Here is a 15827-nt window from a genome sequence, read left to right as displayed (position 1 = left end):
CTCGTTTTAAACTGATTAAGAGGTAGATTTTTAGATGGTGTTTAGAAAAAGCGGTGGTGGTCGAGTGGATATGACGCCCGACTTTCAATCCGGAGGTCGCGGGTTCAAATCCTGGCTCGTACCAATGAGTTTTTCGGAACTTATGTACAAAATATCATTTGATATTCACCACTAGCTTTTCGGTGAAGGAAAACATCGTGAGGAAACCTGCATACATCTGCGAAGAAATTCAAAAGGTGTATGTGAAGTCCCCAATCCGCATTGGGCTAGCGTGGGGACTATAGCCCAAGCCCTCTTGCGCATGAGAGGAGGCCTGTGCCCAGCCGTGGGACGTATATAGGCTGAATGGTGGATGGTGGTGGTTTAGATAAAATGTTTTATAATAATTTGGAACACTGTAATTTCGCAATGAAGCAATAATGTAAATATAGATATAATAAGTTCTGTAAATATAGTTGTAAGGTTATTTAATTTGTATGTCTGTAATAGGTTGAAAATGGAGACACTGTCTATAGAATAAGATCATTTATGTATACCCATTTCTTTACAAATAAATATTTCATTTCATTTCAAGGAACGCTTTGACAGTTTCAATTCCTCAAAGGAGGCCAGTGGTTAATACCAAACTCGAAACAGCACCTTTAAAAAAACATTAGGGGTCATTGACCTGTCCCAGTGAATTGAGGTGTGCGTGAACTGCGTTTGTGTGTAATGGGATAATTTGATAGAATCTGAAAATTTACCCTCCTCTACCCCCTCTTAAGATAATATAATTATTGCTTGTTGCTACTTGCTAGGCCGACATGAATACAGTATATTTGAAGTTAAAGTTGAAGTCAGTAATAACCACGCTATGGCGTGGTCCCACCGGGACCAGGAAACACGGGAAGCCGAAAGAAAGGTGGACCGATGAAATAGTGGCTACAGCTGGCAAGGACTGGCCACAGAAGGCCAAGGATAGAAAAACTTGGCGAAAACTGGAGAAGGCCCTCAGCCAAACAGGGCCCAGAGAAGCAATTTTTGAAGTTCGACCGCTTGATTTCGCGTATTTCGTTCAATAATATCTCCACTACATTGCATTTAAATTCTACTAATATAATTTAAAACGAGTGGTCAATACCACTTGACTCCCAATTTCTATCGGTCGTATTTCAAAAATTAGCATTTCGCCCTTTTCCACCGATTTCCGTGTGACCAAATCGAGCGAAATTCGAAAACGAACGAAACTAGAAATTCAAAAATCTGCCCCCTAGGGTCTTTACGAACAAACTTTTTTAAAACATACTTAATGATATTCCATACAACATACTTTAATCTCGTAGAGAATAGGGAATATTACGCCAAACTGCGTAGGTGGCGTCGCTCCCACAATAAGTCAAAATCTAACGGACTACCGCAAACGAAGAGAGTCGAAATGTTGTTATCTAACCTCTAAGAGTGATAGAGACCACTCTTGCATATTCGAGTGATAAAGAGGCAGGTAGCTGAAGTTCGATTTCGCGTTTCCCGGTAGGCCCTTTGTAAACAAACCGCCTTGATGTATCAATGTCATATTTGATTAATGATTGTCTGTGAAAACTTGTCAAAAACAGTTTAAGGTACAGTATGTATAAGTTACTCTATGGTATACTTAAGTCACTAGTGTAATACTCCTTATTAATAAAAAATGAGAGAGGCTGTATAAGGGACACAGCCGATATAGCAGACGTGAAACGTGGTGTGGACCGCCAATGCGAAGGCCGAAGGCCGAAGGCCGAGCTCCGCGTAGGGCCGAAGGCCCGAAGCGTCCAGGATTTAAGTGCTTTAACATAGAACAATAGTAAAAGTGTCTAAATGCGAAGGCCGAAGGCCGAGCTCCGCGTAGGGCCGAAGGCCCGAAGCGTCCAAGATGTCAGTGCTTAAACACATAACAATATTACAAGTGTCTAAATGCGAAGGCCGAAGGCCGAGCTCCGCGTAGGGCCGAAGGCCCGAAGCGTCCAGAATGTTAGTGCTTTAACACAGAACAATAGTACAAGTGTCTAAATGCGAAGGCCGAAGGCCGAGCTCCGCGTAGGGCCGAAGGCCCGAAGCGTCCTGGATTTAAGTGCTATAACACAGAACAATAGTAAAGTGTCTAAATGCGAAGGCCGAAGGCCGAGCTCCGCGTAGGGCCGAAGGCCCGAAGCGTCCAGAATGTTAGTGCTTTAACACAGAACAATAGTACAAGTGTCTAAATGCGAAGGCCGAAGGCCGAACTCCGCGTAGGGCCGATGGCCCGTGGCGTCCTGGATTTAAGTGCTATAACACAGAACAATAGTAAAGTGTCTAAATGCGAAGGCCGAAGGCCGAGCTCCGCGTAGGGCCGAAGGCCCGAAGCGCCCAGAATGTTAGTGCTTTAACACAGAACAATAGTACAAGTGTCTAAATGCGAAGGCCGAAGGCCGAGCTCCGCGTAGGGCCGAAGGCCCGAAGCGTCCAGAATGTTAGTGCTTTACCACAGAAAAATAGTACAAGTGTCTAAATGCGAAGGCCGAAGGCCGAGCTCCGCGTAGGGCCGAAGGCCCGAAGCGTCCAGGATTTAAGTGCTATAACACAGAACAATAGTACAAGTGTCTAAATGCGAAGGCCGAAGGCCGAGCTCCGCGTAGGGCCGAAGGCCCGAAGCGTCCAAGATGTCAGTGCTTAAACACATAACAATATTACAAGTGTCTAAATGCGAAGGCCGAAGGCCGAGCTCCGCGTAGGGCCGAAGGCCCGAAGCGTCCAGAATGTTAGTGCTTTAACACAGAACAATAGAACAAGTGTCTAAATGCGAAGGCCGAGCTCCGCGTAGGGCCGAAGGCCCGAAGCGTCCTGGATTTAAGTGCTATAACACAGAACAATAGTAAAGTGTCTAAATGCGAAGGCCGAAGGCCGAGCTCCGCGTAGGGCCGAAGGCCCGAAGCGTCCAGAATGTTAGTGCTTTAACACAGAACAGTAGTACAAGTGTCTAAATGCGAAGGCCGAAGGCCGAGCTCCGCGTAGGGCCGAAGGCCCGAAGCGTCCAGGATTTAACTGCTATAACACAGAACAATAGTAAAGTGTCTAAATGCGAAGGCCGAAGGCCCGAAGCGTCCAAGATGTCAGTGCCTTTGCACAGAAAAATAGTAAAAGTGTCTAAATGCGAAGGCCGAAGGCCGAGCTCCGTGTAGGGCCGAAGGCCCGAAGTGTCCAGAATGTTAGTGCTTTAACACAGAACAATAGTACAAGTGTCTAAATGCGAAGGCCGAAGGCCGAGCTCCGCGTAGGGCCGAAGGCCCGAAGCGTCCAGGATTTAAGTACTATAACACAAAACAATAGTACAAGTATCTAAATGCGAAGGCCGAAGGCCGAGCTCCGCGTAGGGCCGAAGGCCCGAAGCGTCCAGAATGTTAGTGCTTTAACACAGAACAATAGTACAAGTGTCTAAATACGAAGGCCGAAGGCCGAGCTCCGCGTAGGGCCGAAGGCCCGAAGCGTCCAGGATGTTAGTGCTTTAACTCAGAACAATAGTACAATCGTCTAAATGCGAAGGCTGAAGGCCGAGCTCCGCGTAGGGCCGAAGGCCCGAAGCGTCCAGGATTTAAGTGCTATAACAAAGAACAATAGTACAAGTGTCTAAATGCGAAGGCCGAAGGCCGAGCTCCGCGTAGGGCCGAAGGCCCGAAGCGTCCAAGATGTCAGTGCTTTAACACATAACAATAATACAAGTGTCTAAATGCGAAGGTCGACGGCCGAGCTCCGCGTAGGGCCGAAGGCCCGAAGCGTCCAGGATTTAAGTGTTTTAACATAAAACAATAGTACAAGTGTCTAAATGCGAAGGCCGAGCTCCGCGTAGGACCGAAGGCCCGAAGTGTGCAGGACATCAGTGCTTTAGCACCGAAAAATAGTACAAGTGTCTAAATGCGAAGGCCGAAGGCCGAGCTCCGCGTAGGGCCGAAGGCCCGAAGCGTCCAGGATTTAAATGCTATAACACAGAACAATATTACAAGTGTATAAATGCGAAGGCTGAAGCGTCCAGGATGTCAGTGGTTAAACACAGAACTGACAGACTGGACGCTTCGGGCCTTCGGCCCTACGCGGAGCTCGGCCTTCGGCCTTCGCATTTAGACACTTGTAATATTGTTCTGTGTTAAAGCACTGACATCCTGGACGCTTCTTGCCTTTGGCCTTACGTAGAGCGCAGCCTTCGACCTTCGCATTTAGTTAGACTCTTGTACTATTGCTTTGTGTTTGAATACCGAAGTCGCACATATTTGAGTAATATCAAAATTTTATCTGTAAAGATTATTTGGGGTCATAATGGTTCACTGTATCTAGATGAACTTGTATACAGCATTTGATGGGTAATTTTAAAATAATTAATTACAGCGTCACACCTATTTAAATAATTAAATGATCAATTCATTTTGGAGTAATGAATGTAACGATTATGTAAAATTTTTTTGTAAATAATTCACCAAAATTACGAGAATAGATATTTTATACGGGTAATACACGTTTTATAGCAAACTCGTTCGTGTTTTTCCTGTAGCCATCGCATTTAAGGGAATCTAAAAGCAATTTTTTGCGCAGCACCTTTACAGGCAGAATATTTCATTCCATACTTGAGACTCAAATGAGAAAAACGGGATATATTTGAACCACAGTCGTTACCTTTTATAGTTCCTATTGTCCACAGAAGTGACCTTTTCTAAATTATGTTTTACCCATTACATCAGAAAGTACCTAACTAAGATTACTATATACTTACTAGCATTAGGAACTCGGGATTGTCAAGCAGCCGTCATACGTTATACGTGTTCTATCAAAGTAACTCGCGTCGCTGCGCCGCCATAGATGCTAATGCATTATTTGAGGAGATGAGCATGTATTACTATGGTGAATGTGGTATTAAAAGAACCGTTATTGCTTTATCTTACTATTTCAGGTATATTTTGTCAGTTTTGCGCCCTTTTTTTCGCACACGGTGGCCTCAAACAAGAGCAGTGATAAAAATTCTGTAAAAACTGTCACATTTTTATTTTTTAACAGCTTATTATAATTCCACGTACTTTATTTTACTCATATTTCATTAAAATAAAGTAAGATCTGTCAAATGACATGAATTTTACCGAAATCGGTTAATGGGCTGATGAGTCATTACTAAATGAACACTGAAAATAGGGGTCATTTTTGCTCCGAATACGTCGTGTCTAGCGCAGAATCAGCGCCATCTATGTCAGCGGCACGTGCTGTTCCGAGTAATGGCTACTTTCTTCTACACATCTGTATCAAAACTATGTTTATAGGTATTATAGTTTCGGAGATATAAGCCGCCGCGCCATAACACTTTTTCGTTACATCGGTTTTTGATCCGAGCCCCTCTACGGGTTTTTAAAGACGTTTACCTACGTTTCACGTCAAAAAAATATTTATTTTAAATGTACTCTAAACGTGTCATAGCATATTATGATTTTTTAAATTCTTAAAATATCTCATGTTAAGCAAGAATAAGGCTTCGCTCCAGTATGGCTTAGTATGTGTGTGTTGAAACTGCCCTTATGCGCGAACCGTTTTTTGCAGATTTCGCAAGAATAAGGCTTCGCTCCAGTATGGCTTCGTATGTGTGTGTTCAAATTACCCTTTTGCGCGAACCGTTTTTTGCAGATTTCGCAAGAATAAGGCTTCGATCCGGTATGGCTTCGTATGTGTGTATTCAAATTGAACTTTCGCGCGAACCGTTTGTTGCAGATTTCGCAAGAATAAGGCTTCGCTCCAGTATGGCTTAGTATGTGTGTGTTCAAATTGCCCTTATGCGCGAACCGTTTTTTGCAGATTTCGCAAGAATAAGGCTTCGCTCCAGTATGGCTTAGTATGTGTGTGTTCAAACTTCCCTTATGCGCGAACCGTTTTTTGCAGATTTCGCAAGAATAAGGCTTCGCTCCTGTATGGCTTAGTATGTGTATATTTAAGAAGCCCTTTTGCGCGAACCGTTTTTTGCAGATTTCGCAAGAATAAGGCTCCGCTCCAGTATGGCTTAGTATGTGTGTTTTTAAACTGCCCTTGTGTGCGAACCGTTTTTTGCAGAATTCGCAGGAATAAGGCTTCGCTCCAGTATGGCTTCGTATGTGTGTATTCAAATTGAACTTTCGCGCGAACAGTTTGTTGCAGATTTCGCAAGAATAAGGCTTCGCTCCAGTATGGCTTATTATGTGTGTTTTCAAACTGCCCTTATGCGCGAACCGTTTTTTGCAGATTTCGCAAGAATAAGGCTTCGCTCCAGTATGGCTTAGTATGTGTGTGTTCAAACTGCCCTTATGCGCGAACCGTTTTTTGCAAATTTTGCAAGCATAAGGCTCCGCTTCAGTATGGCTTAGTATGTGTTTGTTCAAATAGCCCTTATCCGCGAACCGTTTTTTGCAGATTTCGCAAGAATAAGGCTCCGCTCCAGTATGGCTTAGTATGTGTGTTTTTAAACTGCCCTTGTGTGCGAACCGTTTTTTGCAGAAAACGCAGGAATAAGGCTTCGCTCCAGTATGGCTTCGTATGTGTGTATTCAAATTGAACTTTCGCGCGAACAGTTTGTTGCAGATTTCGCAAGAATAAGGCTTCGCTCCAGTATGGCTTATTATGTGTGTTTTCAAACTGCCCTTATGCGCGAACCGTTTTTTGCAGATTTCGCAAGAATAAGGCTCCGCTCCAGTATGGCTTAGTATGTGTGTTTTTAAACTGCCCTTGTGTGCGAACCGTTTTTTGCAGAAATCGCAGGAATAAGGCTTCGCTCCAGTATGGCTTCGTATGTGTGTATTCAAATTGAACTTTCGCGCGAACAGTTTGTTGCAGATTTCGCAAGAATAAGGCTTCGCTCCAGTATGGCTTAGTATGTGTGTGTTCAAACTGCCCTTATGCGCGAACCGTTTTTTGCAAATTTTGCAAGCATAAGGCTCCGCTTCAGTATGGCTTAGTATGTGTTTGTTCAAATAGCCCTTATCCGCGAACCGTTTTTTGCAGACATAGCAAGAATAAGGCTTCGCTCCAGTATGGCTTAGTATGTGTTTGCTCAAAGAATCTTGTTCCGAATATTTCTTAACACACATCTTGCAGGAGAACGGTTTTTCACCAGTGTGATACCGATTATGTCTCGTTAAATGAGAAGCTCGTGTATACCGCTTTCCACATATTCCACATGCGTATGGCCTCTCGTTTGTATGTGTTCGTTTGTGCGCATTGAATTTCCAGACACTTGCAAACTTCATATTACACACCGCGCACGTATATATCGTCCCGCCTGTGTGAGTTCGCTTATGAATTCGAAATTTTTCCCATTGCCTAAAATGTTCCTTACAAATTTCACACGTAATACCCGTGTGGGTAACTTTGTGTATATTTAAAGACAGTATGTTCGAAAACTGTTTTTTACATATTTCGCACATATATGGTTTTTCACCTGTATGAACTTTTTTATGTTTGTTTAATAGTCGCACATCCTGAAACTGCTTGTTACACGGTTCGCTCGAATATGGCTTTACACCAGGATGAACACGTTCATGAATTCTCAAACAACCAGAAGTTTTAAAACGTTTTTCACATATGTTACACGAATAAGGCCTTTCGGCAGTGTGAATTCGTTTATGTGTAATTAAATACACTTTTTGTGTAAAATGTATTCCACATGTGCCGCAGGGATATGTTTTCTTATCTTCTTTATTACACTCGTAGACCGTTGACTTTGCTTTTATTATTTTATCATATGTTTGCGTGTGCGTGTTTTGTATATGACGAATCAAGTCATATTTGCGGCGAAATGTTTTTCTGCAAGTGTCACACACATATTCATCTATATCTGAGTTTTCATTCAAGATATTTATGCTTACTTTGTATTGTGAATTATTTGGCTCAATCGATCCGGCGTTAGTAGGTACGTGTATATGGATTACAACATGTTTCATTAAACCCGCCTTCAAAGCGAACTTTTTGCCACAAAGATCGCATATAAACATCCTCTTACGGTCTCTAGCATATATATTTTCATTATCATTGTCTGTGTCACTAGTTGTTGTACGATTGTTAACGATACAGTCTCTAGCATATATGTTTTCAGTAACAGATTCCGTGTCAGTATGTGTTGTGTCGTTGCCGGCGAGCGCCTCGTGGTGTTGGAGGTGTTCGAGCCGCACGCAGCAGTCTCGGAGCGCGAGCGGAGAGTCTCGACTAAGGATGCGCTCCTGTAACGGCTTTTCTTCAAATACTGAAACCACATTGTTAAGTTAAACATTAAGTGTAATACAAACATTAAGTTTGATTGGCATTTTACTCTTAAATACGACAACCTGATAAGAAAACGCAAACATAATTGAAGAGTTTGTATACTACATTGAAAAACACCGATTGAGTACAGGACTTGACCACACACATTGCTAATTTTTGACAGGAAGTACCGTTTGGAAAATTTTGATATTTAGGCAAGTAGTAGGCCAATGTCTTGCCTACAACTGGAAAAAAAATTAGAGGTGTCACTACTTCACAACGACATGAAAAGAATGTTTATTTTTTTACTTATTTTTTTTTTTGATATGACAACTGGTATTCGTTTTTTGAGTATCGATGCATAACTAAATAAAGAAAACTATTTAAAAAAATTAAGCAAATCGCTTGAATACATCCCGAAAAACAATACAATAAAGAAAAAATAAATAAAATCAAAAGTCAAAAACGGTCACTAGTAGGATGTTGATACTCAGCAAAAAAATATCCTTCACCATATGAGGTACTCACAAAAAAAAACCCGAATCAAATTGATTTAAGGGCCAACTTACTACGGAAAACCGACTATGGCCTTTACTGTGACTACAAAATATAAAACAAAGTCGCTTCCCGTGTCTGTCTGTCCCTATACACCGTGAAATTTTAGTGGTTGTTTTCCCGCAACGAAATGATTCTGCTATCGATATACAGTCGATGTGTAATTTTTTTTTTAAATAATGTTAAGAAATGCCAGATTTATAAATGTGTCGAACGAAACTCGAAAGTGACCTAACACCAGTATACCAAAATAACCTAAAAAGTAGTTCCATTTATTTTTCCTTCACACATTTTACGTGCAGTTAGTTTGCAGATCCTTAAAAGTAAACATAACAAGTTAAGATCAAGCTTTTAATGATCAAAAATTTAACAAACACTTAAACTTCCCGATACCGCAATAATTGTTCGAACTGCAATCCGCCACGTTCAATACACAATCACCTCTGCCCTGTGCATGTGCTGGCGTTTGAAACTGACCGTGGTTAAGCAGCCGCTGTGTTGCGGCGACAATTGTTCGTCCGTGTGGAACTTGGGGGTTTAAAATCCCCCGAAGACGCAGCGACTGTAAATGGTCCGGTTCCGCGTACAGTCGCCGGGCGGCGTGGGAGTCGTAGTTAGCCCTAGCGTACAACTGCACCATCGCGACGTACTCTAAATTAGAATATTCGTAATGTCGATCCATTTTACTAGAAATAGCAGTGATGACATTGACAGGATCTGTTATCACATTAGTTTAATAAGCGAAGAGGATGTAATTATTCGATTTACCAAAGTTGACACAACGTAATAGCAATCATCAAACTAATAAAAAGGTTTTATTTCAACTGCTGTTAATCGTGAAGGAACAGTCTAAGTAAATTTTAATTTCAGTTGTCAAACAGTAAAGCACTCTAGCCACAACAAGCACACAGTTTAAAAAAGTAACATGTGCTTTTTTATTTGTTTATCTGTTTACAATATCGGGAACTGTCGTCGACTTGCGGTTTTAGTGAGTTACTATTGTTTTTCGCTTGTTCGAGTTTGGGTTATTTTTTTGAATTTTTTTTTTCGGAAAACAGTTTATTTATAAGTTTGTCTATCATAATTCGAAAGTACTACCGATAGCAAATCGCCCTGCCGCGGGAAAATAACCACTAAAATTTCACGGTGTATATGCTTAGATCTTTAAAACTACGCAACGGAATTTGATGCGGTTTTTTTTAAATAGATAGAGTGATTCAAGAGGAAAGTTTGTGTATAATTTGTTAACCCGTCCGAAGCCGGGGCGGGTCGCTAGGTATCACTATATGAGGCCTGCCTGCAGCCATTTTTGAATTTTATCAAGAACTCACCATAATCAGCGACAACAGGCCGGCTGCCTTCTTGCTCCACACTAGACATGTGAATGTGGGTCATGACATGTTTCAATAAATCAGACTTTAGAGTAAACTTCTTGCCACAAAGATCACACACTGGTTCAGTCACACTCTCACAGTCAACTTGAGTGTACATTTCATCTTCAGAATAAGGTTCACTGTCAGTGCGAGTGGTGTCTTGTATGGTGTACTTGGCAGGGGCTCCGTAGTGGAGGCGCTCGAGCCTCACGCAGCAGTCCTTCAGTGCCGGCTGTGAGGTGTGCTCCTGAGACTCCTGCAGGCAACCATCCTCGTCAGCTAGCGCCCAGTCTGCTCAGAATAAAACCATGATGTTAGAAGACTGACTGAAGACTAGGTTGATTTGTGTAAGAACACAAATCAAACTAGTCCCTGTTAGGCCTGTGTACAGTCGCCATCAGATATATCGATATATCTGATGGCGACTGTACTAGACAAAAATAGATAAACAGATACATATACGTATATAGTTACATAACAGATAATTTTCAGGAACAAATATTCATGTTTAAATTTTTTTAATATATTTACATAATTGGTTTAAGCCAAAAAATTTGGTTAACCACACAATATTTTTGGCTTAAGTTAGTATGACTTATGACTTACGACAGAACATATTCGATTAAATAACTGGTATTGACATTTGTTATAAAAATATTACCTTTTTACCGGTTCTTGAAAAATGTTAGTATTGACTATCTCACAAATACATACAACTCAGGATAACTTACCGAGGGCTACCAGAGAAACATCTGGCCGATGTGGATGCTCCGGCCCCAGCACTAAATCATCCTTTACGACGTGGTCAGCGTATAGGTCTGCCAGCATGGCCGCCTCACTCATTCCATACTCTACGCTCTCTGACAATGAAGGCTCTTCCTTCACATGCTCTGATCCGAGCACAAACTCATCCTTTACATCATGGTCAGTATCCACACCAGCCAGCATGGTTGACTCGCTCATGCCAGTCATGCCACACTTCATGCCGTCTGAACACAGTGCCTCCTCCTTTAGCTCATCAGCGAGCTTTTCTGCCTCGCTTACACCATAGCCTGTGCTGTCTGAACATAAGGGTTTGTGTTCGGTGCACAGGCTAGCCGGCATAGCTGCCTTACTCGTGCTGCATTCCTCACTCTCCGAGCATGAGGACTCCTCTTTAATTCGTTCCGCACACTGTGTCTCCATCTGACAGTCAGAATGCTGCATATAGTCTGTCTGTTCCTTAATGTGCACTGCCAAGGTAAAAGCATTTAAGTTAGACGAGTATTAAATTTCTGCCCAAATATATGTATACTTACTTGTAAAATTTCGGAAAAAAGGTTAAAATTGAAATGCAAGATTTTATTTCATAGTTTGTTACAAGTGAAACTAATTGCGTTAGCTAAGGTCTCCATTTCAGCTTGGGCAAAAATTATTAGGGTTTAGTATGTCCAGATGTTCTCTACAGGTCGCATTTCTCAACAGATTCTTGTGAAATTTTGTGAGCAGGTTCGATGATTAAATCAATTTATTAAAAATGTAAACAAGTAAGTAAATATGCAAAAAATTATAAATTATAATTAAAAAACTACAACCAACTACAATAACTAAAATTATGATTAAATAGAATTTATTTGTTGATTCAGTTATTGGAATTATTTCAAAATAGCGGAGCCATACATTTATTCCGTTTTAACTTACGCTCGTGAGTCTAGAGCTCACAGTATTTCCAACAACGACCTTGATGAAACCAGAAATAAATATATTATGAAATATCTGGGAGACCAAGCTTTGCTAAGAGTTATTCTCTTGTCGGTGGAGTATCTTCCAGCATTTCCTATCTTGCACCAGCTCATTGACTCTTTGATACGACACAACCCCTACTGTTACTTTCACTTGTTCTAAAAAGCTGCCTCTGGGTTTTCCTCTACCCCTTTTGCGTCCTATCCCCCCTCCAGGACAGTTTTAAAGAAGTGGTTGTGTCGTATTAAGTGTCCAATCTTAAAAAACATACAAATCTCAAAAATGCGCGTTCTCACAGAGATAAGACCTGAGTAGATCAATTTTTCGTCCCCGAAAACCATGGGGGTTAGCAAATTGCATCTAAATTGTTAGAGCTGTTTTGGAAATTCCCGAAATATACATAGAAATACATAAGAATTGCTTGTTTAAAGGTGTAAGATGTACCTGGACTTTTAAATTGGTCCCCATACTGCAAAGAGGATTGACATCCTGTAATAACTTGCTCTCTGTCTGGTGGACATGCAAATTTCGTGGGAACACATCCTGGTTTCATGTTCACTTGTGATGCCCGACCCCTTCACATGATACCGCATGTAATTTTCCATATCATTTAGCAAATGAAAAGAACAAAAATATGTAGTTGTAGTAGTCAAAGGTCGGCAAGGGTGCGCTATAGTGTGTCAAAGGACTGTCTCATTTCAAATATAGACAGAGAGAATCATACTATCTTTGTCTTAAACTAGTACCCAAAAGAAAAGGATGAGTAGTTTTTTAGGTTCCTATTTACTGACAATTGGTTTGACCAACTATATTTGACTTATAATAACGACGTAAGGCATGTCAGATTATAAGGTAAATATAAAAAGATGGTAAATAGCTCCTCTTTTCAACCTCTGGTAACTAGTAGTCCATTGATATGATAGCTAAGGCCAAAACAGGCATAACCTAATAAATGGCTTTAGTATTTCATTTTAAAACAAATATTTTGAGTAATGTACGATTCCCACCGACTGGGTAGAGTCGGGCAGCGCCGGAGCGCATTTTCAATGTGCCTAAACATTATGTGGGTAAGGCAGAAGCGATTGAGTCCGTCTGGACGCGTCCGCGAGTAGCGGACCGGCTTGCGGCCGTACAAATGTGAAATGACTGCGCCCGTTCGGTGGGAATCGTACTTAATACGGCATCTCATTCATTAAACAATACTTACATCAAAGCGAATTTCACAAAACCATATTGTGGAAGTCTGTATTCTAAAAGTCAAGTTGACATACTTGCAGTGTTGCCAACTCGGATTTTGAAAAAATGCTAGACTAATGTCTAGATTATGCCAAAGATTTTTGAAACACCTATGCTAAAAAAAATGCTAAAATATCACTTAAAATTAGACACTTAAAACACATACTTTTTCAAATTTACTGCCTTTTTCTACTGACAAGATCTGCTTGACCAACTTGATATAGTCCGTTGACGTCCATCCGTCCACAAAAGTCAAAATTCTTATGAAAATATGAACCACATAAGGCGATGGCGCATATTGTTGCTGCCAAGTTGGTGCAAACTTGGCTTAGACTAAATTATGCTAAAAAATATGCCAGATGCTAAATGGAAAAATTTAGTGCCAAAGCGAGTGAAAATATGCCAGATCTGGCATCATTTATGCCAAATTGGCAACACTGCATACTTTACAATGATTGTTTTTTTTATTCGTCATTCTCGCCAGGTTAAGACCATAGGCCAAACTGCCTCGTCTTCGGTAGGATTAAAAGTAGTAACACACTATCGCACCGCACCACGTAAAGTGGAGTCCAGAGGAGATGGGCAAATCGACCGATTTGATAAGGAAATAATTGACGCCAATCTCATCTAGCGTCCACGCGTACACAAATTTAATCACCAATTTACATTCCATAGATACTAACTTCATTTTTAAGTCCGCACCTGCTGATTTGATTGGACAAATTCATCAGATTGGCGAAAAATTGTATTGTCGAGACTCCACTTTACGACGCTCGGCCATTTCTCGGTAACTCTCGTTCATGAATTTATTATAGTATCTTAACTGGATCTGGCATGAGGGGTGGTGGAAATGACCGAACGGGATAGTCTTATGTATCTTTCAGTAAGAGTAGCAGCGAAAGCGCTATTATTGTTTGTTCTTTTCACAGTCTCACATTTTTTGTTTTTTCCCACCGTAAAAATTTAGTAAGTATACCTTGTCAAGCAGAACTTGTCAGTAACAGAGGCGGCAAATTTGAAAAAAGTAGGCGCGAAGGGATAGCGTCTCATAGAAAATTTGAATTTCGCGCCTTTTTCTACTGACAAGATTTGCTTAACCAGCTATACCTACAATATTCAGAGCGGCTACCGCGAAAACCGAAATTCGCTAATTGCGGGGATCTTTCTCTTTTACTCCAATGAAGGCGTAATTAGAGTGACAGAGAAAAATCCCCACAATTTGCGAACTTCGATTTTCGCGGTTATAGCCCAGATTAACTTTCACGGCTTCGGCAAACATTGCCATTCGTCCAGGGAATGGCTGCCAAGGAGGGCCAAAAGATGAAATGGCGATGGCGCTAGGTCCAATGGCGTAAAACAAAAATACAAAACTGATAGCAAGTTATGGAGCCCATCAGTAAGTTACTAATTAATCTAATTATACTTTAATGACTTTGGAGATATGCAATTCGAGGACTGTTTTTCGGGTAATACGATACGACTCGACCAGGTAGAATTTTTTTCTTCTTGCTGAACAGTCACTATTAGATTCTCAGATATCAGAATCTGAACAATGTCAATTATAATGAAGTTAAAGTGCATGTTCAGATATTTTTGAGCGACCTTGGCGGCTCCGATATATATCTAATGGAGACTAAAAATTCATGAAGCAAATGTACAGTCAGCATCTAATAGATAGTGAAGGCTAAAGTAGCCAAATATATCGTTTGTTGCCATAGAAGTGAGAGGAAGAGAGCGTACTTGGGACAACCAAATGGGAGACACCCGATTGGATGTCCCGTCCTAGGTATCAGTTGAAACAACGTAGTCTGGCATGGCGACTGGCGAGAGCTGTCGCAAGACCGAGAGAGCCACGCTTGGTGTGATCTGGAGTCGGAGGCCAGGACTCACTTTTGGTCGTTGCGTCACCGTAGTACGCAACGTAAGTAAGTAAATATCTAGGAAGGAAAATGGGGACTACCAACGTTTGTATGAAAAGGCGGTTTATGGGCGGGTCGTCCACTTTCGTCTTAAGGCGGCGATTAATCTAATGAAAGTTTTCGAAACTGGGCTTATAAAAATAATGATAATTTTATGTTGAAAAGTAAGCAAATAAATACGTCTATGAAAAAATACAATTTATTAGCCTATTATCAAATCACATCATTTATTGAGAAATTTATGGACTAGGTTATGTAAATAACGGTTACAATTAATTAGGATGTCCATCACAGTTATGAACTCTGGCAGGGTCGAATGCTGAAGGTAAATTTTTGATTACATAATAATGTCGGTATTTAAGTAAACACAATACAAACTTACGCGGGCGGAGCCGCGGGCCCGTCTAGTTCTATTTAATTGTGAACACTTAAAAATAATCATAATCATAATCATTTATTGTATAATATTAATATTACATGTCACTTATTTACAAACAATATTGAATAAAATTAATTAATAATATAGGCGATAATCATTAATATAATTAATTATACTCTAGGTATAAACTCATAATTTAAGTTTTAAATATTCGTCAATACTGTAAAATGTGTGTTCGAGAAGCCAACTTTTAATTTATTTTTAAAACAAGCTAGAGACGGAGCCGAGGTGATTGACACTGGCAACTTGTTATATACAGTCGGGCACATCACGCGAGTTAGCTTCCCCGATCTCGCGAGTCGTCGCTTTACCGGCAACAGCATGTTCGGGTGACGAAGCTCGCGGGCTGAATCA

Source organism: Cydia fagiglandana, chromosome 25 (assembly GCF_963556715.1).
Source record: "Cydia fagiglandana chromosome 25, ilCydFagi1.1, whole genome shotgun sequence".
NCBI lineage: Eukaryota > Metazoa > Arthropoda > Insecta > Lepidoptera > Tortricidae > Cydia > Cydia fagiglandana.
Note: the sequence above shows the minus strand (reverse complement) of the source record.